Source organism: Carcharhinus amblyrhynchos, chromosome 10 (assembly GCF_965287045.1).
Source record: "Carcharhinus amblyrhynchos chromosome 10, sCarAmb.v2.hapA, whole genome shotgun sequence".
In the NCBI taxonomy this organism is placed as follows: Eukaryota; Metazoa; Chordata; class Chondrichthyes; order Carcharhiniformes; family Carcharhinidae; genus Carcharhinus; species Carcharhinus amblyrhynchos.
In genome coordinates this window covers 53,074,474-53,096,505 of record NC_137333.1, presented here as the reverse complement: position 1 = coordinate 53,096,505, position 22,032 = coordinate 53,074,474, and the positions used below count along the sequence as shown (strand labels likewise).

The 22,032-nt window shown below is 44.3% G+C and overlaps 1 protein-coding gene across 8 annotated transcripts in view; it reads right to left on the bottom strand.

Moving 5' to 3' along the window:
- Positions 1-22,032, bottom strand: part of dlg2 (discs, large homolog 2 (Drosophila)) — a 941,559-nt gene that overhangs the window by 837,031 nt on the left and 82,496 nt on the right. The window lies entirely within an intron of this gene.

The following is a 22,032-nucleotide window of genomic DNA, read 5'->3' as shown; positions in this document are numbered from 1 at the left end:
TCCAGGTCAACCTAAAAGCTACTTGAAGTTCATATGCTGAAGATTTTCAAGGCTCCACGGAGATGACCAGCCATGTGAACCCCATCCTGGGGAAGACTTCTGAGATCAATGCCCTCTCCCCAACCCAAGGGCCCAATACCCCAGGTCCTTTGAGGGATCCTCCTATGCAGCCTATAAGCACAGGTAGAGGCAGTACTTATGTCCATGCTCCCCTCTGGAGTCCATAGCACCTGTTTCCACTTGTATAGGACTATGACAGATTGGTGTCCACAGGACTACCAGTTGGTGGGGAACTGGGGAGAGCGTCCAAGAAAGCCTGAGCATTCTGCCCCAAATCCTTTAATCAGATTACAAGTGAAGCAAATTAGTTCTGACCAGGTTCTTGTCCTCTCTCTCTCTCTCTTCGCTGCAGGAGAAGGACAAGAGACTTGCAAGAGAATGACCGTCTAGTTCTACGCAATTTAATTCACTGGAAGAGATTCACTCTCAGTCACTTAGAAATCGCCAAGAAATTTAAGCAAAGAAAAACATTGGGGGTCACAAATGTTTGCCACCGTTAATTGCCTTTCCCATATCAAATGTTTGATTGCTAGCTTCAAAGACACTAAGCCTTGAATGAATCCAGTTCATTTTAGCAGTAGAATACTATATTATACAATAAATATATAATCCAAACAATTGTGAGCATTTCTACATAACTTCCAGGTATTAATTAAAAGCACACTGCAAGATTTCATGCTTTAAAACAAAAACCTTTCCTGTACAAGAATTAACAAAGCAAGTACTACTACTTGAACATTATAAATCAAATTCTCACTCTTTAAGCCCCAAAATTTTGTATGTTATGATCTGGCTTAGAGCCCTTAACATTTAAGGGGAAACCCAAACATCTTTTTCAACAATATTACTACGGCATAAGGTTTCACTTCTTAAAAAACAAAACACAAACTTTATTGGACATAAAACAAAATTTAAAAAGTCTTAGCACTATTAATTTAACAATATGGTTTATAACCAAAAACGATAACGTTTTCAGATTACTTCCCCAAAGAATTCTCTTATAAGACACATTAATCTTATCATTATTTACTTCTATAGGGACCATCCATCAGTAAGCCACTGTTCTCTGGAAACTATATTCAATTTTCCTCCGCTCCAGCTACTCAGAGATAAAACTTGCATTTACCATCATTTACCATCTTTTGACCGTGGATACCTTTGTCCCTTACTCCAGTATTTCCAAGCTATTCTGATTGTTATTTTATTTGGCACAAGGCTCTGTGGAGGACAACTCTAGAATGGTCCACTAGTTTCAAGCTAGGCTATCTTCTAGGTTCTGTTCCTTCACAAAATACAAATCGAAATTATGCTTCATTCACCTTCCATAGAGTTTATGACAAAGTTCGGGTTTTTATCCTCGTCTACAATGCAGGTCTAAAGCATGGTCATCTGCTTTGGCTATTTCTCTCAGTGAGCAGAAAAGCATATCAGGTCCAAACTGCAACTAACTTTCAGCAAAGGCACCCAGATAAATTGTAACTAAGCTCCACACATCACCATGACAATATAGTTTGTTCTGGATTGTACTCAAACCAATCTTTAGATTAATTACCCCTCATTTACAATTTCTTCTTTGATCTGATGAAGTAAATAGGTTTTATCATCTTCCAAGATTTTCTGAATGCTTTTAAACACGTTTAGCTTTAACTCCCGAAACATCTCTCTGAATTGCCCTGGCTTTTGCAAATATTGCAGACTTCACATCTCCTGCTTTTTAGCCAAGTAACTCCAGTTGCTGTTTTATAGTTCTGTCTCTCTTCTATTCTGACTTTATTAAACAAACATAGGTCACCTTTTGACCTGTTAAGTATTCTGGCAATCTCTGAAGCTCAGTAATTTAACTACTTTACCCTAACAACTTTAATCTTCCCAGGACTAAACATTCTTTCCATAATACTAACATGAATCATAAACTAAATATTCACAACACAGACCACTTTCTGCTCAGTTTTAAATTCCACTCATGTATTTCCCTCAACTTTTGAGGACTTTGAGGGTTCTTTCACTTCTCCTGGAAACAAATCACAGCTCTTAGGAATTCACTTTGACTCTCTATAGTTTTCCAGCCTGGCATTTCGACTTCCAGAGCTCTCATTGTCAGCTAAAATTTCATTGCTGATCTCTTCAACTAGCTTTACCAAACAGATCTGTCAGTTTTGATTCTTTGTGAATTTAGACTTTTCATTCTGAACATGGGGCCTGCTTACAATTCCTGCTAAGTGATTCCAAATCAAGAACATCACTGGTTCCTGAAAACCTCTATGTTCTTTGTTCTCACTGCCAACAGAATCACCACTGCTTTCTCACAGTCTTCCAAGCTGAATAACTATTCCTGTGACAAAATACACAGATAAACCTAAAAAAAAGATTTCTTCTCTGCCATCTATCCTGACTGCAACACAACACACCTGGGACGTTCATGTAGAGATTTAAACTAATTGTCAATCATTTTAAACCTGTGCTTTGATCTGTAAAGTAAATGGATATCTTAAGATCTTCCTTTGTCTATCTGCTGCTTTTAAACCTTTCATCTGGAAACCACATGAATAATTTACTACTAGTTATAAAAACAACCACAGACATCCTATACCAAGATTCAGAAAAGGGTTACCCATTGTTCAGTGTCCTTGGAGTTGCAATTACTTTTGGCTTTGTTTTCCAACCTCTCAAACCTGGAATTTTGCCCATTAATCTTACATTTAATTGCCAAGGCTAAAAGACATATTTCTAAAATATATGAACTATCAAATTAGATATTTTCACATAGCATTATTTTAAACTCCAATGAGTATAGGTGCAGTCTGTCAAACTTTTCTTCATAAGTAAGCTCTTCTTCCCAGAAATCAACCTAATGGATCTTATCAGAATTGTCTCAAATGCTAGTATATAAGAACATAAGAAATAGGAGCAGGAGTAGGCCATCTAGCCCCTCGAGCCTGCCCCGCCATTCAATAAGATCACAGCTGATCTGTCGCTGCTCAGTTCCACTTTCCCGCCCTCTCCCCATAACCCTTAATCCCCTCTCTTATCAAAAACCCATCAACCCGCGTCTTAAAAATATTTAGCGAGGTAGCCTCCACCACTTCAACGGGCAGAGAATTCCAGAGATTCACCACCCTTTGAGTGAAGAAGTTCCTCCTCAACTCTGTTCTAAACCAACCCCCCTTTATCTTGAGGCTGTGCCCCCTAGTCCTACTGTCTTTTTTGAGCGGGAAGAGTCTCTCCACCTCTATCCTATCCATCCCATTCATCATCTTATACATCTCAATGAGATCTCCCCTCATTCTTCTAAACTCTAACGAGTACAAGCCCAGTTTATTCAGCCTCTCCTCATAGCTCAACCCCCTCAACTCCGGTATCAGCCTAGTAAACCTCCTCTGTACTCCCTCCAAGGCCAAAATATCTTTGCGCAGGTGCGGCGCCCAAAACTGCACACAGTGCTCCAGCTGCGGCCTCACCAATGCCCTATACAGCTGCAGCAAGACCTCCCTACTTTTATATTCAATCCCCCTCGCTATGAAGGCCAGCATCCCATTCGCCTTCCTGACCACCTGCTGCACCTGCAAGCTGGGTTTTTGCGACTCATACACAAGGACCCCGAGGTCCCTCTGCACCGTCGCCTGCTGCAGTTTTTCGCCCCGTAAATAATAGTCCTTCCTACCATTCTTCCTACCAAAGTGGACCAGACCACCTCACACTTGCCAACATTAAATTCCAATTGCCATTTCCTGGCCCATTCGCCCAGTCTATCTAGATCCTTCTGCAGACTCTCCACACCCTCCGCACAATTTGCCGTTCCCCCAATCTTGGTGTCATCAGCAAATTTCGACACCCTACACTCGGTTCCCTCCTCCAGATCATCTATATAAATGGTAAAAAGCTGAGGCCCCAGCACCGACCCCTGGGGCACTCCACTAGTCACCATCCGCCAATCCGAATAGCACCCGTTGACCCCCACTCTCTGCAATCCCTTTTAAAATAAGGAGATTAAAACTATTCTCCAGGCATGGTCTCACCAATGCCCTGCACAGTTGTAGCTAGACTTCCCTACTTTTATACTCCATGCCCTTTGTCATAAACGTTCTGTTTGTCTTAATTACTAGCTGTGCCTGCATGCTAGTCTCCTGTGGTTCATGTACGAGATCGTCCCTCTGTACCACAGTATTCTGAGAGAGTCATCCAAAAACACTGGTGACCACAGATTAAAAGGGAGAAGGTTTACCATGTATTTGGAACCATTTAAGTTACGCAAGCCAAGACTGAACAAACAAAATACTTCCAAGGATTTTACCCAATTTTAAAATGAGAGAATTTTTTGTCTTGAGTGAATAAAAGCATAACAATCTTTTGGCACCAAAATCACAAGCAGTTTTACTTAAAGGCTTAGATGGTGCAGTTTGCATCGGATGCCTCAACAAGTTAATATTATGAACGTGTAAAGAAGAATTCTCTCTCTTTTTTCCATTCCACAGTTGATGGTAGCAGGTTTCTAAAAAAATTAAATGGATAAATATGCCAATTCACAGTATGTATTTGTCTGTTTGTGCTAATGGCAAATAACTCAGCTGGACAGATTCCCTTGCATTTAAACAAAGGATTAGAATCATAGCGTTACAGAGGTTTACAGCATGGAAACGGGCCCTTCAGCCCAACTTGTCCATGCCGTCCTTTTTTTTAAAAACACCTCAACTAATCCCAATTGCCCACACTTGGCCTACATCCCTCTATACCCATCATACCCATGTAACTACCTAAATGCTTTTTAAAAGATAAAATTGTACCTGCCTCTACTGGCAGCTTGTTCCAAACATTCATCACCCTCTGTGAAAAAATTGCCCCTCTGGACATTTTTGTTATTTCTCCCCTCTCACCTTAAACCTATGCCCTCTAGTTTTAGGCTCCTCTACCTCTAGGAAAAGATATTGACTATCTACCTTGTCTATGCCCCTCATTATTTTATAGACCTCTATAAGGTCACCCCTCAGCCTCCTATGCTCCAGAGAAAGTAGTCCAGTCTATTCAGCCATTCCTTATAACTCAATCCATCAAGCCCTGGTAGCATTCTAGTAAACTTTTTCTGCACTCTTTAATAATATCCTTTCTATAATAAGGTGACCAGAATTGCACACACTATTACAAGTGTGGCCTTACCAACGTCTTGTACAACTTCAACAAGATGTTCCAACTCCTGTATTTAATGTTCTGACCAATGAAACCAAGCATGCTGAATGCCTTCTTCACCACTCTGTCCACCTGCGATTCCACTTTCAAGGAACTATAAACATGTACCCTTAGATCTCTCTATTCTGTAACTCTCCCCAGCACCCTACCATTAACTGAGTAAATCCTGCCCTGGTTTAATCTACCAAAATGTATTACCTCGCATTTGTCTAAATTAAACTCCATCTGCCATTCATCAGCCCACTGGCCCAATTGATCAAGATCTCACTGCAATTGGAGATAACCTTCCTCACTGTCCACCAATCTTGGTGTCACCTGCTAACTTACTAACCATGCCCCCTATATTCTCATCCAAATCATTAAAATAAATGACAAATAACAGTGAGCCCAGCACTGATCCCTGAGGTACACTGCTGGTCACAGGCCTCCAGTTTGGAAAAAATCTCTCTACCACCACCCTCTTTGTATCCATTTAGATACCTCACCCTGGATCCCATGAGATTTTACGTCATGCAACAATCTACCATGCAGTACTTTGTCAAAGGCCTTGCTAAAGTCCATGTAGACAACATCAACTGCACTGCCCTCATCTATCTTCTTGGTTATTCCTTCAAAAAATTCAATTAAATTTGTGAGACATGATTTTCCACTCACAAAGCCATGCAGACTGTCCATAATCAGTCCCTGCATTACTCAATGCCTACAGATCCTCTCTCTCAAAATACCTTCCAACAATTTACTCACCACAGATGTGAGGCTAACTGGCCTGTAGTTCCCAGGCTTTTCCCTGAAGCCCTTTTTAAACAAAGGCACAACATTTGCCACTTTCCAATCTTATTATGCTAAAAACCAATCCAGGTAAAGATACTAAAATTATAAAAAAGGTAAACTTGTCTCACAAGTCATCACACACACATTATAAAATTGGAAAAATTAAGATTCAACAAGAAAAGGCAATTTATGAAAGATCACTGACTGCAAAAAGCTGGTTGCTCTAGCTGTAACAATCCAAAGGCTTTGGTTTTGGCTGACGAAGTTAAAACCATAGCTTTTATTTACTTTTCTCGAATACTACTATGGAAATTAGGTTTTCTTTAGGATTCCTCTACAGTCTGATACAAGCAAACCGGCTCCAAGTTGACAGGAGCAAGCAGCTTTTTGATGTTATTTCTGCTTTCAGATGTTATTTCTGAAGACTGTTACAAAACAAGCAGAGTATTTGTTTGATCAAATGACTGCACTCGCCCCAAAAGGATGATGGATATTATAGAAAGGATATTATTAAACTAGAAAGAGAGCAGAAAAGATTTATAAGGATGCGACTAGGACTTGATGATGAGTTATAAGGCAACGCTGGATAGACTGGGCCTTTTTTCCTTGAAGCATAGAAGGCATTGGGGTGATCTTATATAAGCCTATAAAATAAATGAGGGGCTTAGGTAAGGTAGCGAGCCAACATCTCTTCCCAAAGAGAGGGAAATCTAAAACTAAATGGCATAGGTTTAAGGTGAGAGGGGAGAGATATAAAAGGCTCCAGAGAGCCAATTTATTCACGCAGAGAGTGGTGAGTATCTGGAACAAGCTCCCAGAGGTAGCATTAGAGGCAGGTACAAATTTGTCTTTTAAAAAGCATTTAGACAGTTACATGGGTAAGACTGATATAGAGGATATGGGCCAAATGCAGGCAATTGGGACTAGCTTAAATGTAGAAACTCGGCAGCATGGACAAGTTGGGCCGAAGGGCTTGTTTCCATGCTTTAACCCTGTATGACTATTAGATCATGTCTAGTGAGATTGTAGCCATTGTGTTATGGCCTAAGTGATTATTTGTTTAATGTATATAAGCCATGTAATGAGATAGGAACAAAATATGAATGCTTCCAGGGTAGCCACCCTTTCTGCAAACTCATTTTCATCCTGATAAAATGGAATGTAGTTATATACTGATGCAAGTTGTGGCAGTTTTGTTTTAGCTTTCAAGTCATCCTTGAAGCAATCATTGACATTAGGAGCTTTGAAATTCCACGGGAAGTTTGTTTAGGTTTGTCCTATTGTATTTCACATTGGAAATTTCTAGAAGCTTGACCAACTTACAGTTGCATCCCATCTTAAGTGAAATTGCCTTTTAAAAAGTTCCATATGTTAAATTTAAATTTAGCATTAGACATCAATCTCCACAACAGTAAATATGAAATTCTTTCTAGTAATCACGCAGTACTTTCTTTTATTCATCATGGGACATGGGCATCGCTGGCTGGTCGGCCAACATTTACTGTCCACCCCAGTTACCCTTCAACTGAATGGCTTGCTAGGCCATTTCAGAAGGGCAGCTAAAGGTCAACAACTCTGTGGCTCTGGAGTCACATGTAGACCAGACCAGGTAAGGACAACAGATTTCCTTCCCTGAAGGAAATTAGTGAACCAGATGGGTTTTTCCGACAATTGACAATGGTTTCATGGTCATATGTAGACACATACATAGAAACATAAAAGATAGGAACAGGAGGAGGCCATTTGGCCCTTTGAGCCTGCTTGCAAATCATTAAGATCATGTCCAGTCATCCAGCTCAATAACCTAAACCTGCTTTTTCCCTTTAACCCTTGATCCCATTCACCCCAAGTGCTATATTCAGCCGTCTCTTGAATGCATTAAATGTTTTGGCATCAACTACTTCCTGCAGTAACGAATTCCACAGACTCATCACTCTTTTGGGTGAAGGAATGTCTCCTCACCTTCGTGCTAAATGGTCAACCCCGAATCCTCAGACTGTGACCCCTGGTTCACGACAACCTCACCATCAAGAATATCCTCCCTGCATCTACCCTGTCTAGTCCTGTTAGAATTTTATAAATCTCTATGAGATCCCCCCTCATTCGTCTGAACTCCAGCGAAAATAATCCTAACCTAGTCAATCTCTCCTCATACATCAGCCTGCCAAACCTTCGCTGCACTCCCTCGAGAGCAAGAACATCCTTCCTCAGAAAAGGAGACCATAGCTGCACACAATACTCTAGGTGAGGCCTCACCAAGGCCCTGTGACTGGTGCACAAAGACCCCAGGTCCTACTGCACACTCCCTTCTCCCAATTTCCATCCATTCAGGTGGTAATCTGTCTTCTTGCTTTTGCTTCCAAAGTGAATATCCAAATTATACTGCATCTGATTCTTAATTCCAGATTTTTTTTATTGAATTCAAATTCCACCAGGTGTCATGGTGGGATTCGAACCCAGGTCCCCAGAATGTTAGCTGAGTTTCTGGATTGATAGTCTAGTGATAATACCAGAGGCCAACACCTTCCACAACATCAGCATCCCGCTATGTCAGAGGGAATGAAGCATGGATTGCTTGATTTTTATAACAACAATGATGAAACGAGCATGATATGGGGATGCCAGCATTGGACTGGGGTAAACAAGCATGAGCTATGGATCTCCAAGATTCTACAGAAGAATACTCTTAGCAGCAATGTGTATCTTCTTATGTGGTTAACGTTGCCTCTCTCTATGAATTTTAGGACATTAACCAATGTATCAGGAATACAAACAGCTTAACGTCGAATCATACAAGCTGGGTACAAATGAAGTGTAATCCAAAATTGCTTCAAAAATAGAACGAGGGCTTTGAAATAATAGTCTTAAAAGTATAGTGAATTTGCTGCTTCTCTCAAAAAGACAAGAGTCTCTCAAGTCCTATTTTGAGTTTGTTGAAATACATAGAAAATAGGAGGTAAAGGCCATTCGACACTTTCAGTTTGCTCCCCCATTCATTAATACCATGATCCCACCTTCCCCCATATTCCCTAAATCCATTTAGCCTCAAGGGCTATAGCTAATTCCTCCTTGAAATTACACAATGTTTTTGTCTCAACCACTTCTTGTGGCAATGAACTCCACACATTCATCATTGTCTGGATGAAGATTTTTCTCCCCACCTCAATCCTAAAATGTTTACCCGTTATCCTCAAACTGTGACCTCTATTTCCGTACTCCCTTATCATTGGAAAAAAAAATTGAATTTACCCCGTCCTATCCTGTTAGAATTTTGTACATTTCAATGAGGCCCCCTTTCACCCTTCTAAACTCCAAGAAATATAACGTTAACCAATTTAGGTTAGGGGAATAACTACAGGGATTTCACAATAACTTCATTGAAGTGTTAATGTAAGCCTTACATTTGACTGATAAATAAACTTAAGCCTCTCCTCATATGACAATCCTACCATTCCAGGAACCAGCCTGGTAAACCTTTCCTGTACTGCCTCTGTGGCAAGAGGGGAGATCTCATTGAGACGTATAAGATGATGAATGGGATGGATAGGATAGAGGTGGAGAGACTCTTCCCGCTCAGAAAGGATAGTAGGACTAGGGGGCACAGCCTCAAGATAAAGGGGCGGCGGTTTAGAACGGAGTTGAGGAGGAACTTCTTCACTCAAAGGGTGGTGAATCTCTGGAATTCTCTGCCCGTTGAAGTGGTGGAGGCTACCTCGCTAAATGTTTTTAAGACGCGGTTTTTGATAAGAGAGGGGATTAAGGGTTATGGGGAGAGGGCGGGAATGTGGAACTGAGCCACGACAGATCAGCCATGATCTTATTGAATGGCGGGGCAGGCTCGAAGGGCTAGATGGCCTACTCCTGCTCCTATTTCTTATGTTCTTATGTTCTTATGTTCCTCAGATAAGGACACGAAAATTGCGCACAACAGCTCAAGTGTGGCCTCACCAACACCTAAGGTAATTGTAGTAAAACATCCCTATTCCTATATGCAAATCCTCTTGGTATGAAGGCCAACATGCCATTTGCCTTCTTTACTGCCTGCTGCATCTCCACGCTTACTTTAGTGATTGATGCACAAGAACATCAAGGTCTCATTGAGAATCCACCTCTCTCAATTTACACATTCAAGTAATATTCTGCCTCCCTATTTTTGTTATTAAGTGGATAACTTCACATTTATCCACAATATATTGCATCTGTCATGCATATACCCATACACTCAGTCTATCCAAATCATGCTGAAGTATCTCTGCATCCTTCTCACCCTCCCACACAAGTTTATGTCATCTGCAAATTTGGAGATCATACATTTAGTTCCCTCATCCAAATCATTAAAATATGTGAACAGTTGGGGTCTTAGCACAGATCCCTGTGGTACCCCACTTAGTTACTGCTTGCGTGTATGGGGTGTCAGGGAAGGGTAATACCTTTGGTGAGGGAACATGTCGCGTTCTTTCAGGGTGATTTGTCCATCCTTTGTCCCCACCTGGCACTCAGCTCTCACCTGTGGCTCCCTGTAGCTGTTCGCATGCGACAGTGGCCACACCCTGGGCAGTGGCCTCGACAAGTCGGCTAAACCAGATGAGGGTGGCCAACGGGTCTCAACCCTTGGTGAGATAGGGAGATGTCTATCCCAGCACGTGAAGACAGAGTCCGGCAGATTGAGCAGACGAGACCAACAGAAGGTCCAACGGCCATGAAGGCGGTCTCTGCAAGCGTCGTGGAACGCAAAGAGCAGGACAAGACACAGAAGACATCCTGGTCATCCACTGCGCCTAGTCCCAACTCCAGCCGTTTTGACTCTTGTCTTGCCACTGGATGTAGATGGGAATTGGGGAGAGTCAGGCTGACACTGCGCAACTCTCCCTCACTTTAATCCAAATCAACTGCTAGTTTCGACACCATCATCAGTGTCCTGTTCAACCTTCGAAGTCTTGTGGCGATGGGCGAGCGGCGAAGCAGCAGGTGTGGATACACTGGGAGCTGTATTCACGGACCTGCACGCAGATGGCTCAGGTCTAATGCTCATTTTCTGCTGACCGAAGCAGGAGTGGAACCCGGCATCAACCTGGGCGACTGAGCAATCCTCTTCAGGAACGCACTGCTCACCTCCATAGAAAAAGGAAGGGGCTAGAAAAGGTGCCCTAAACATTGCATACTTCACTACACCCTGGCCAGTTTATCGCGGCTGGCGGGGATCCCATCTTGCGGTTGAACACACAAAATAAAACACAAGGTGACACCGCTCACCATCGGCACTTGGAACATGCGCACGCTTTTGGACAACCCTACAGCACACAGACCAGTGAGAAGAACAGCCTTAGTTGCCAGAGAGCTTGCAAGATACAACATTGACATTGCAGCCCTAAGCGACACTTGTCTTGCCAACGTAGGTCAGTTGACTGATACTGGAGGTGGATACACTTTTTTCTGCAGCTATTGTGGCAGCGATGAGCATCGCGATGCTGGAGTTGGATAGCCATCAGGAGTCACCTTGTTGGGAACTTGACAGTCTACCCAACCGTGTGAACGACCGGCTTATGACATTACAACTTCCGCTACAGAACAGAAGTCAAGCCACCCTGATCAGCGTCTATGCCCCTACAATGAACAACCCGGACGAGATGAAAGACAAGTTCTACGAAGAACTAGACGCCCTACGATCAGCAGTGAGCAGTAGTGATTTTGCTTGGCGATTTCAATGCAAGAGTAGGGTGTGACTCAGCAATCTGGCAGGGAGTCATTGGGAGGCATGGAGTGGGCAAGTGTAACAGTAATGGCCTACTCTTAATGAAGACCTCTGCAGCACACGACCTCCTCATCACCAACACAACCTTCCTTCTGCCTCCTGGATGCACCCCCGCTCTAAGCATTAGCAGCTTGCCGACTATGTCATTATCATGAGAAAAGACAGGCAGGATGTCACAGTAACCATGGCCATGTGTGGCGCTGACTGCTGGACAGGTCACAGGCTCATTGTCTCCAAAATGAGGCTCCGCATCACACCCAAGTGGCGACCACAAGGAAGCAAGATTATGAAAAGAATCAATGCCACCAAGCTAAAGAACCCCAGCATAGCTTCAGCATTGGCTGAAGACTTAGAAATCAAGCTTGCTGACCTACACCTCGCAGGCAGCACTGACGACAACTGGGAACGCTTCAGGGATGCTATCCATACATCTGCGCTGGAGACGCTCAGGCCCTCCATCCGCAAACGGCACGATTGGTTCGAAAAGAATGAGGGGGAGATACAGGCTCTACTTGTTGAAAAGCACTGTCTTCATTGGGCCTGTCAGAACGACCCATCTTCAGCTGCCAAGAGAATTGCTCTTACCAGTGCTCGCAGGACAGTCCAGAATAAACTGCGTAAAATGCAGGATGCCTGGCTGAGTGCCAAGGCAGTGAAATACAGGAATATGCTGACGGAAACGACTTGAAACAGTTCTATGAAGCCCTCAACACTCCCTACGGACCTCAATCTCTCGGGAGCTCCCCCCTCCTCAGTACTGATAGTACAACTCTCATTAGAGAGGGCTCAGATCCTGCAGGGATGGGCTGAACACTTTGAAGCCGTCCTCAACCGACCGTCATCTATTAACGACAAGGCAATAGACAGGATTCCCCAGGTTGATATCAACAGCGCCATGGATGACCCACCGTCAGTAGCCGAAGTCACAAAAGCTGTCAGCCAGCTATCCAGTGGCAAAGCCCCAGGGGCAGATGCCATACCCGCAGAGATTTATAAAGCTGCTGGTCCTGCACTTATCGAGAAGCTCACCAAGTTGTTCCAGTCCTTTTGGAAGCAAGGATCCATTCCTCAGGAACTTGAAGATGCTTCCATCGTACACCTCTAAAGAGGAAGGGCAATCAGCAAGTATGCGACAACCACCAAGGAATCTCACTGCTCTCCCTCACAGGAAAAACCCTCGCACAAGTCCTGCTAAATTGTCTAGTCACTCATCTGGAGTTGGGCTTGCTTCCAGAGTCACAGTGCCACCTTCCGCAAAGGTCATGGGACTACTGACATGATCTTTGCTGCAGGCCAACTTCAGGAGAAGTGTCAGGAGCAGAATCGTGAGCTCTACACAATCTTTCTTGACCTCGCGAAAGCATTCAAAACTGTAAGCCGACAAGGCCTGTGGAGGATCGTGTCAAAGTTCGTCTGCCCCCCCAAATTCATTCAGATGGTACGCCAGTTCCATGACGACCAGAGTACTGGATGGCGGAGTATCCTCTGAGGCACTCCCAGTCACCAACGGCGTCAAACAGAGTTGTGTGCTCGCACCCACACTGTTCAGCATGATGTTTACTGCCATGCTGAATGATGCCTTCCAGGACATTGTTGCCGGAATCAGCCTCAAGTACAGAGTAGATGGGAAGCTTTTCAACCTGAGGAGACTTCAAGCTATTACCAAAGTGAGAGAGACTGTTCCGAGAGATTTCCTCTTTGCCAATGACTGCGCCCTGTATGCTGGCTCAGAGCCAGAGATGCAAGTCAGTATGAACAAATTTTCCACGGCTTGCGTCAACTTTGGACTCACCATCAACATTAAAAAGACTGAAGTCATGCACCAGCCTGCTCCTCATGCACCGTACACAGAACCCATAATCACAATCAAAGGGCAGAAACTACAGGCAGTAGACCAGTTCACTTATTTTGGCAGCAACCTTTCCCAAGCAGTGACTATTGATGCAGGAGTTAATTGCAGAATAGAAAAGGCAAGTTCTGCTTTCAGTAGATTGCACTCCACTAAATGGGAATGTTGAGGAATCAGCCCAGCAACAAAACTGAAGGTCTACAGCGCAGTGGTACTCACTACCCTCCTGTATGCCTGTGAAACGTGGACTGTGTATTGAAGGCATGCAAAACAGCTCCATCATTTCAATGTGACTTGTCTTTGCAGAATATTATGCATCAGATGGCAAGACAAAGTATCAGACACTGAAGTTCTCTCTAGAGCAAGTCTCACTGTTCTCCGGTGCAGTGTACCTGGTGGCTGTGGTGAGCGTTGGATTTACTTTAAACGCTTTTTGACTGCATTTCCGGTTCGCGGGGTTTCTGTGAGTACTTTATACTTCCGTACCGGAAGTTAGGCGAGGGGCTAGTCGGGAAGGGAGAGCGGAGGATATAAAAAGAAGGCAGTGACAGACAGCGAGCAGCGTCGGGAGCGGGCAGCAGAGTGAGTAGGAGCTGAGTGAGAGGTATAAGGACTTTGGCTCGCTGGGCTTAGGCAAGGTGAGTTGCAGTTTCTATCTTTCCCGTGTTGCATTTCGGCACACACAAACCCAAGTGAGGTTGGGGCATGGCAGGGGCTATGGGGAGGAGCGTTAGCTGTGTTAGGTGCCACATGTGGGAGTTCTTGGAGGCATCACGTCTCCTGAAAGCCCACATCTGCGTCAAGTGTTTAGAGCTGCAGCGTTTGAGGGCCCGGGTCAGGCAACTAGAGGTGCGTTTAGAGGATGCATTTCTGGTCAGGGAGAATGAGTAGTTAATGGCTAGGAACCATGAACAAGTGGAGGTCCCAGGGGCTGAGGAACAGGATGGGTGGACAACTGTTAAGATGAAGAAGAAGAATAGTCCTGGTCCAAAGACCACCGAAGTGGCCCCACAAAAGGCATCGACAGGGGTACAAAAGGAAAGACAGGAGGGCCAGAATGACTCAGAGGGAAGGAAGGGGGCTGGCAATGTGATAGTGGTGGGGGATGGGAGGGTCAAAGGAATTGACAGGAGGTTCTGTGGGCAAAAGTGTGACTCCAGGATGGTAGTCTGCCTCTCTGGAGCAGGGGTACAGGACATATCGGAGAGGATAGAGGGAATTTTGAAAGGGGAGGGGACCCAGGCAGAAGTAATAATACACGTAGGTGAGATTGGACGTAGGAAGGCAGAGTAGGGCAGATGTACACAGGCAATTTAGGGAGTTGGGGTCCAAACTGAAGAGCAAGACCTCCAGGGTGGCATTCTCTGGGCTGCTGCCTAGTACTAGCAGGGCTAGGAATAATGAGATCATGCAGCTGAATGCATGGCTGAGGGATTGGTGCAAGGTAGAGGGCTTTACTTTTGTAGACCACTGGGAAGCATTTGTGAGAGAAGGGCAACTGTACAGGAGGGATGGGGAAAATTTGAATGGGAGGGGGACAAATGTCTTAGCAGGGAGGATAGCTGGAGTGTTTAGGCAGGGTTTAAACTAATAGAGAGGGGGGGTGGGGATGAGACTGATAGCTCATTAGACATTGGGGTCAGGAGTGAGTTGGGTGATAGGGTAGGTTTGGGTGAAAGGAAAATTGTCAGGGGGATGGAGGTTCCGAGTGGCCCTAGTGGGTTGGACTGCGCCTGTTTCAATGCGAGGAGTGTGATGGGTAAAACGGATGAGCTTAGGGCCTTGATGTTTGTGAGGAAGTTAGATGTGGTGGCAGTGACGGAGACGTGGTTAAAGGAAGGGCAGGATTGGCAGTTGAATGTTCCTGGGTATGTGTTTTAGGTGTGACAGAGGAGGGTTGAAGAGAGGTGGTAGGGTGGCGTTGTTAGTAAAGGAGCACATCACAGCAGTGCAGAGGGAGGATAATGTGGAGGAGTTAGGGATTGAGTCGCTGTGGATGGAGTTGAGGAATAAAAAGGGAGAGATTACGATGCTAGGGGTATACTATAGGCCACCCAACAGCCCAAGGTCAGTGGAGGAAGGTATTTGCAGAGGCATTTTAGATAGGTGCAGAAAGAAAAAGGTGGTTGTAGTGGGTGACTTTAATCTTCCTGGAGTGGATTGGAAGGTGCCTAGAGCTGGAGGTACGGATGGGGAGGAGTTTGTAAAATATGTGTTGGAAGGGTCCTTGGAGCAGTACGTAACTAGCCCAACTAGGGAGGGGGCTATACTGGATTTAGTGTTTGGTAATGAGCCGGGGCAGGTGGTTGAGGTTGAGGTAGGCGAACATGTGGCTAACAGTGACCACAAGTCTGTCTACTTTAGGATAAAAATGGAAAGGGATGAGTGCCGTCCGAAGGGGAGGGTGCTGAACTGGGGGAAGGCGAGCTATAGCCGGCTTAGGAGGGAGTTGAAGGACACTGATTGGGAGGGGTTGTTAGCTGGCAAGTCCACGGTTGGCAAGTGGGAGGCTTTCAAGGGCAAACTGATAATATTGCAGGAAAGGCATGTGCCGACAAAGAGGAAGGATGGGAAAGGCAGGATTAGAGAACCGTGGATTACAGGGGGTATTGAAGACTTGGTCAGGAAGAAGAGAGAGGCATATGTTAGGTCGAAACAACTGGGAACGGAGACAGCGCTGGAAGAATATAGTGAAAGTAGGAGGGAGCTTAAAAGGGGAGTTAGAAGGGCAAAAAGAGGGCATGAAATGGCTTTGGCTGATAGGATTAAGGAAAATCCAAAGGCATTTTACTCTTATATTAGGAGCAAGAGAGTGGTTAGAGGGAAAATTGGTCCTCTTAGGGACAAAGGAGGGGAGCTATGCATCGAGTCTGAGGGAATGGGAGAGATCCTGAAGGAATACTTTGCGTTGGTATTCACGAAGGAGAGGGGTTTGGTGTCGTGTAATGTCATGGAGGGAGCTGTAGATCATTTGAAGGAAATATCCATTACGAGGAAGTGCTAGGGTTTTTAGGTAGCATAAAAACGGATAAAGCTCCGGGGCCTGATGGTATTTATCCCAGGCTGCTTAGGGAGGTGAAAGGTGAAATTGCTGGGCCTCTGGCGCAAATCTTTGTCTCTTCTTTGGACACAGGTGAGGTCCCAGAAGACTGGAGGGTAGCTAATGTGGTACCGCTGTTTAAAAAGGGTAGTAGGGATAACCCTGGTAATTACAGACCAGTGAGTTTGACATCGGTGGTAGGAAAATTATTGGAAAAAATTCTTAGGGATAGGATGTATAAGCATTTGGAACATTGCAATCTGATTAGGGATATGCACCGTGGCTTTCTTCAGGGGAGGTCTTGCCTTACGAATCTGGTAGAATTTTTTGAGGAGGTGACAAAAATGATTGACGATGGGCGAGCCGTTGATGTCATCTATATGGATTTCAGTAAGGCGTTTGACAAAGTCCCTCACGGTAGGCTGGTAGAAAAGGTTAAGGCACATGGGATACAGGGACAGGTAGCCAGATGGATTGAAAACTGGCTGGGCATTAGAAGAGTAATAGTGGAAGGGTCCTTTTCTGGCTGGAGGTCAGTCACCAGTGGTGTGCCGCAGGGCTCAGTACTGGGACCTCTCCTCTTTGTAATATATATAAACGACTTGGAAGAGGGCGTGCGTGGTGTGATCAGCAAGTTTGCAGATGACGCCAAGATGGCAGGATTGGCAGATACTGAGAAAGATTGTCAGGTGACACAGCAGGATATAGATAGGTTGGTATATTAGGCAGATCGAATTTAATCCTGACAAATGCGAGGTGATGCATTTTGGAAGGAATAATGCAGGGAGGAGTTACATGATAAAAGGGTAGACCGATTAAGAGTACAGAAATACAGAGGGACCTGGAGTGTAGGTGCACAAGTCTCTGAAGGTGTTAACACAGGTAGAGAAGGTTGTGAAGAAAGCTTACGGAATGCTAGCCTTTATAGGAAGGGGTATAGAGTATAAGAGCTGTCGTCTAATGCTTCAGTTGTACAGAACGTTGGTTAGACCACATTTGCAGTACTGCGTCCAGTTCTGGTCACCTTACTACCGGATGGACGTGCAGATCCTGGAGAGAGTGCAGAGAAGGTTTACCAGGATGCTGCCTGGTATGGAAGGACTGAGTTACGAGGAAAGATTGGAAAAACTGGGGCTCTTTGCCTTAGAAAGACGGAGATTAAGGGGGGAACTGATAGAGGTGTATAAAATAATGAAGGGAATAGATAGAGTCAACAGTGGTAGGCTTTTCCCTAGATTGGGGACAACTATTACGAGAGGTCACGATCTAAGGGTGAGGGGAGAGAAGTATAATTTGGATACTAGAGGAAGGTTTTTCCACACAGAGAGTCGTGGGGGTATGGAACGCGCTACCAAGTAAGGTGGTGGAGGCAGGCACGTTGGACTTGTTTAAGGTTTATTTGGATAGACACACGAGTGCAACAGGAATGGAGGGTTATAGTAGACGGTATTAAAAAGGGTCAGAGCCTCGGGACGACACTGGAAATGTAATATTACATGTTAATGTTTTGTCTCTTTTAATTCACAGGTGTCGGTCCATCTTGTTGTCAAACGAGGGGCATGCACACGGTGGGTCATGCGTGGGCTGCTCTTGGAGGTTACGAGAGTGGCCTAGTACTTCATGTCATTGTGGGTGCTTAATCCTGGATCAGCAGACGGGCGCCACAACAGCTTAGTGACTATCACTGCTAGCTGTGCAGATACATGGATTTGGGCCTGTGTCTGTGGGAGTTTGCGCATTCTCCCTGTGGTTGCGTGGGTTTCCTCCGGGTGCTCCGGTTTCCTCCCACACCCCAAAGATGTGCTCTTAGGCTGATTGGTGTACCAAATTGACCCTACACTATTCTCCCCTGAATCTGGCTACATTAAGGGTACCATTCACATACACACGGGGCAGGGTAGGTGTAGGAAAATGCTTTGTTGAAATGGCAGCGCAGGCTCGTTGGGCCGAAGGGCCTGTTTCCCGTGCTGGGTTGTTCTTTGTTCTTTACCATCAGTCCCCACGCTGCTGATGAGAGCACAGACCCGGTGGGCAGGTCAATTCATCCGTCTGTCAGGCGAGCGCATACCCAAGCAGCTCCCTTTTGGGGAACTCTCTGCTGGAAGACGCTTGCATGGAGGGTGGAAGAAACGTTTCAAAGACACACTCAAAGCCTCCTTGAAGTCGCTTGACATTGACATGACCACCTGGGAAACGTTGGCACAAAACCGCCCTACCTGGCACTGCCTCATCCACAAAGGCTGTCAAGCTCACGAAGCAAGGTGTATTGCTGAAGCACAACATAAGCACGAGCTGCACAAGTCCAGAGCCACCAGCGCAACAACTACAGTGTCTACACAAGTCTGTCCAATATGTGCCAGGACATTCCGTGCCTGATTTAGCCTGATCAGTCATCTTCAGACACACCGCAACCTGCCTCAAAATGACTAATGGTGTCGATGACAATGGACGAACAACTGCTTGCCAATTGGATAAAGACACATTCATGCCAACTCTTTACTTCCTGTCTGCTAACCAGCTTTCTATCCATCTTAAGATGCTACCCTCAATCCCATGTGTTTTAACTTTATTTTAAAAGATCTGCTACGTGAAACCTTGTCAAAAGCCTTCTGAAAGTCTCGATAAATCACATCCACCATTTCTACCTGTTCAACTCTAATAGATATGTCCTCAACGAATTCTAGTAGATTTATCTAGCATGATTTCCCTTTTGTAAATCCAGGCTGACTTTGTCTGATCACACCATTGCTTTCCAAATGCTGTGCTTTGAAATCCTCAATAACAGACTTTAGCAACTTCCCTACTACCAATATTAGGCTCATTGGTCTATAGCAGCAGACTTCAAACTCTGATCTGAATGTGGCCCACTGCGGGCCGGATATGGCCCATGGGCCGTAATTTGGAGACCCCTGGTCTATAGTTCCATTTCCTCTCCACCTCCCTTTTTGAAAGCAGGCTTACATTAGCTACCCTCCAATGGTTCTGTAGGAACCATTCCGGAGTCCAAAGAATTTTGGAAAATTACCACCAATGGATTTACTATTTCTAGGGCCACTTTTTTTTTTAAGTACTCTGGGATGAAGATTATCTGGACCTGGAGATTTATTCATCTTTGATCCCATTAAATTTTCCCCAAAATCATTTCTCTACTAATAAGAGCAAACGAACTAAGAGAAGGAATAGGCCATCTGGCCCCTTGAGCCTGCTCCGCCATTCAATAAGATCATGGCTGATCTTCTTGTGGACTCAGCTCCACTTACCCGCCTGTTCATCATAATACTGATTTCCTTCAGTTCCTCATCGAACATGCGTTTCTCAGAACTTTCAGTACATTATTCATATCTTCCTTTGTGGAGACAGAAGCAAAGTACAAATTTAGTTCCTCAGTTATTTTTTGGTTTCCATTACGAATTCCCATTTCTGACTGCAGTGGGCCTACATTAGGTTTCTGTCAACTTTTTTTTCCATACCTACAGAAACTTTTACAGTTAGTTTTTATGTTCCCTGCTAGCTTACTTCCATAATCTATTTTCCCCTTCTTAATCAATTCCTTGGTCCACCTTTGCTGAATTTTAAACTGTTCTTGATCCTGAGGTTTACTGCTTTTTCCTGCCAATTTGTATGCTTATTCTTTGAATTTAATACCATCTCTAATTTCCCTCGTAAGCCATTGTTTGGCCACAGTTCCCTTTCCACTCTTCACACAGGAATAAACAACTTTTGGTGTTTACTTATTTGTTTCTTGAATGCCTGCCATTGCCTGTCCACTGTTCTTCCTTTTCCCAGTCCATCATAGCCAACTCATGCTTCATACTATCAGTTATCTTTATTGAGATTCAGGACCCTGCTCTTAGAATCAACTACCTCACTATCCAACTTGATAAAGAATTCTATCATATTATGGTCACTCATCCCCAAAGGTTCTTTCACAACTCGATTGCCTATTCATCCTTTCTCATTGCACAATATCCAATCCAAAATGGCCTGCTCCCTTATTAGTTCCTCCACATATCAGTCCAGAAAACTACCCCATATAGACTCCTGAAATTCATCCTCTGTTGTACAGTGACTAATTTGACTCACCCAATCTATATGCAGATTAAAGGCACCCATAATTACAGATGTCCCTTTATCACATGCATCTCTGATTTCCTAACACTATTCCCAACATTACTACTACAGTTTGGCAGTCTGTATATCACTCCCACAAATGTTTTTCCCCCCTCGTGTTTCTTAACTCGGCACATATGGATTGATAAAGTCTGTGCTAATATCATTACTCAATATTGTATCAATATCTTCTTTAATCAACAATCCACCTCCGCCATCTTTTCCTTTCTATCTGTCCTTCGTAAACACTGAATAACCCTCAATGTTTAGTTCCCAACTTGGTCACCTTGAAGCCATGTCTCCATAATCCCAACTTATATCATACTTCTTTACATCTATCTGCACAACTAATTCATCCATTTTAGTTTGAGTGCTCTGAGCATTCTGGTACAAAATCTTAAGTCTCGTCCTCTTAACGTACCTTGTCCCATTCCTACTATTTATTACTGTGTCCTTATCTGATTCTGGCTTTTGATTTTTCTATCACTTCTCTTATTCTCCTTGCAATCTTTTTCTATTGTTCTTGATTCCCCCTGTAGAATCCTTACACAGTTTCCCATTCCCTGCCATATTAGTTTAACCATCCAGGACATCAGTCCCAGCCGTAACCAGGTGTAACCCGATCAGTTTGTACAGGTCCCACATCTCCTAGAACAAGTCCCAGTGCTCCAGGGACCTAAAACCCTTCGCCTCACAACATCTTTCAGCCACATTTATTCTATATGTCCTGCTGGTTCTACTCTGACCAGCACGTGGCACTGGTGGCAATCCTGAGATAATGACCTTTGAGGTCCCACTTTCCAACTTGCTTCCTATATTCTGCCTTTAGGATCTTTTTTTTTAAACTTATGTCATTTGTACCTCTGCAAACCATGAGGCTGTTCGCCCTCCCCCTTCAGAATGTCCTGCAACTGTTCTGAGAAATAGAATACATAGATGTGCTTTGACACCAACAAGGCAGCTGTCACTCAAGCCCACTGTTGAAGGAATACAACAAAGCTGTCCAGCATTGCGGGCATACTTCTGATCAGAGAGGGAAAGAAGAAGGTGTCCGTTGAAAGCAATCAGAGAAGCAAAACAGGAGTCACTCCTATTTGTTGTTTACTTTCTGCACAACCTGATGGGAATGTTTCGTTATGCTGTGAAAAAACTGAAATGTAACAATGTTAGCTGTACAAAACTGCATGATATCATGAAAAGCCTCTGTTCTGCAGCCAGAAAGCTATTGTCTAAATACAAAATGACCAGGCAAAGAAAGAACGGACAAGA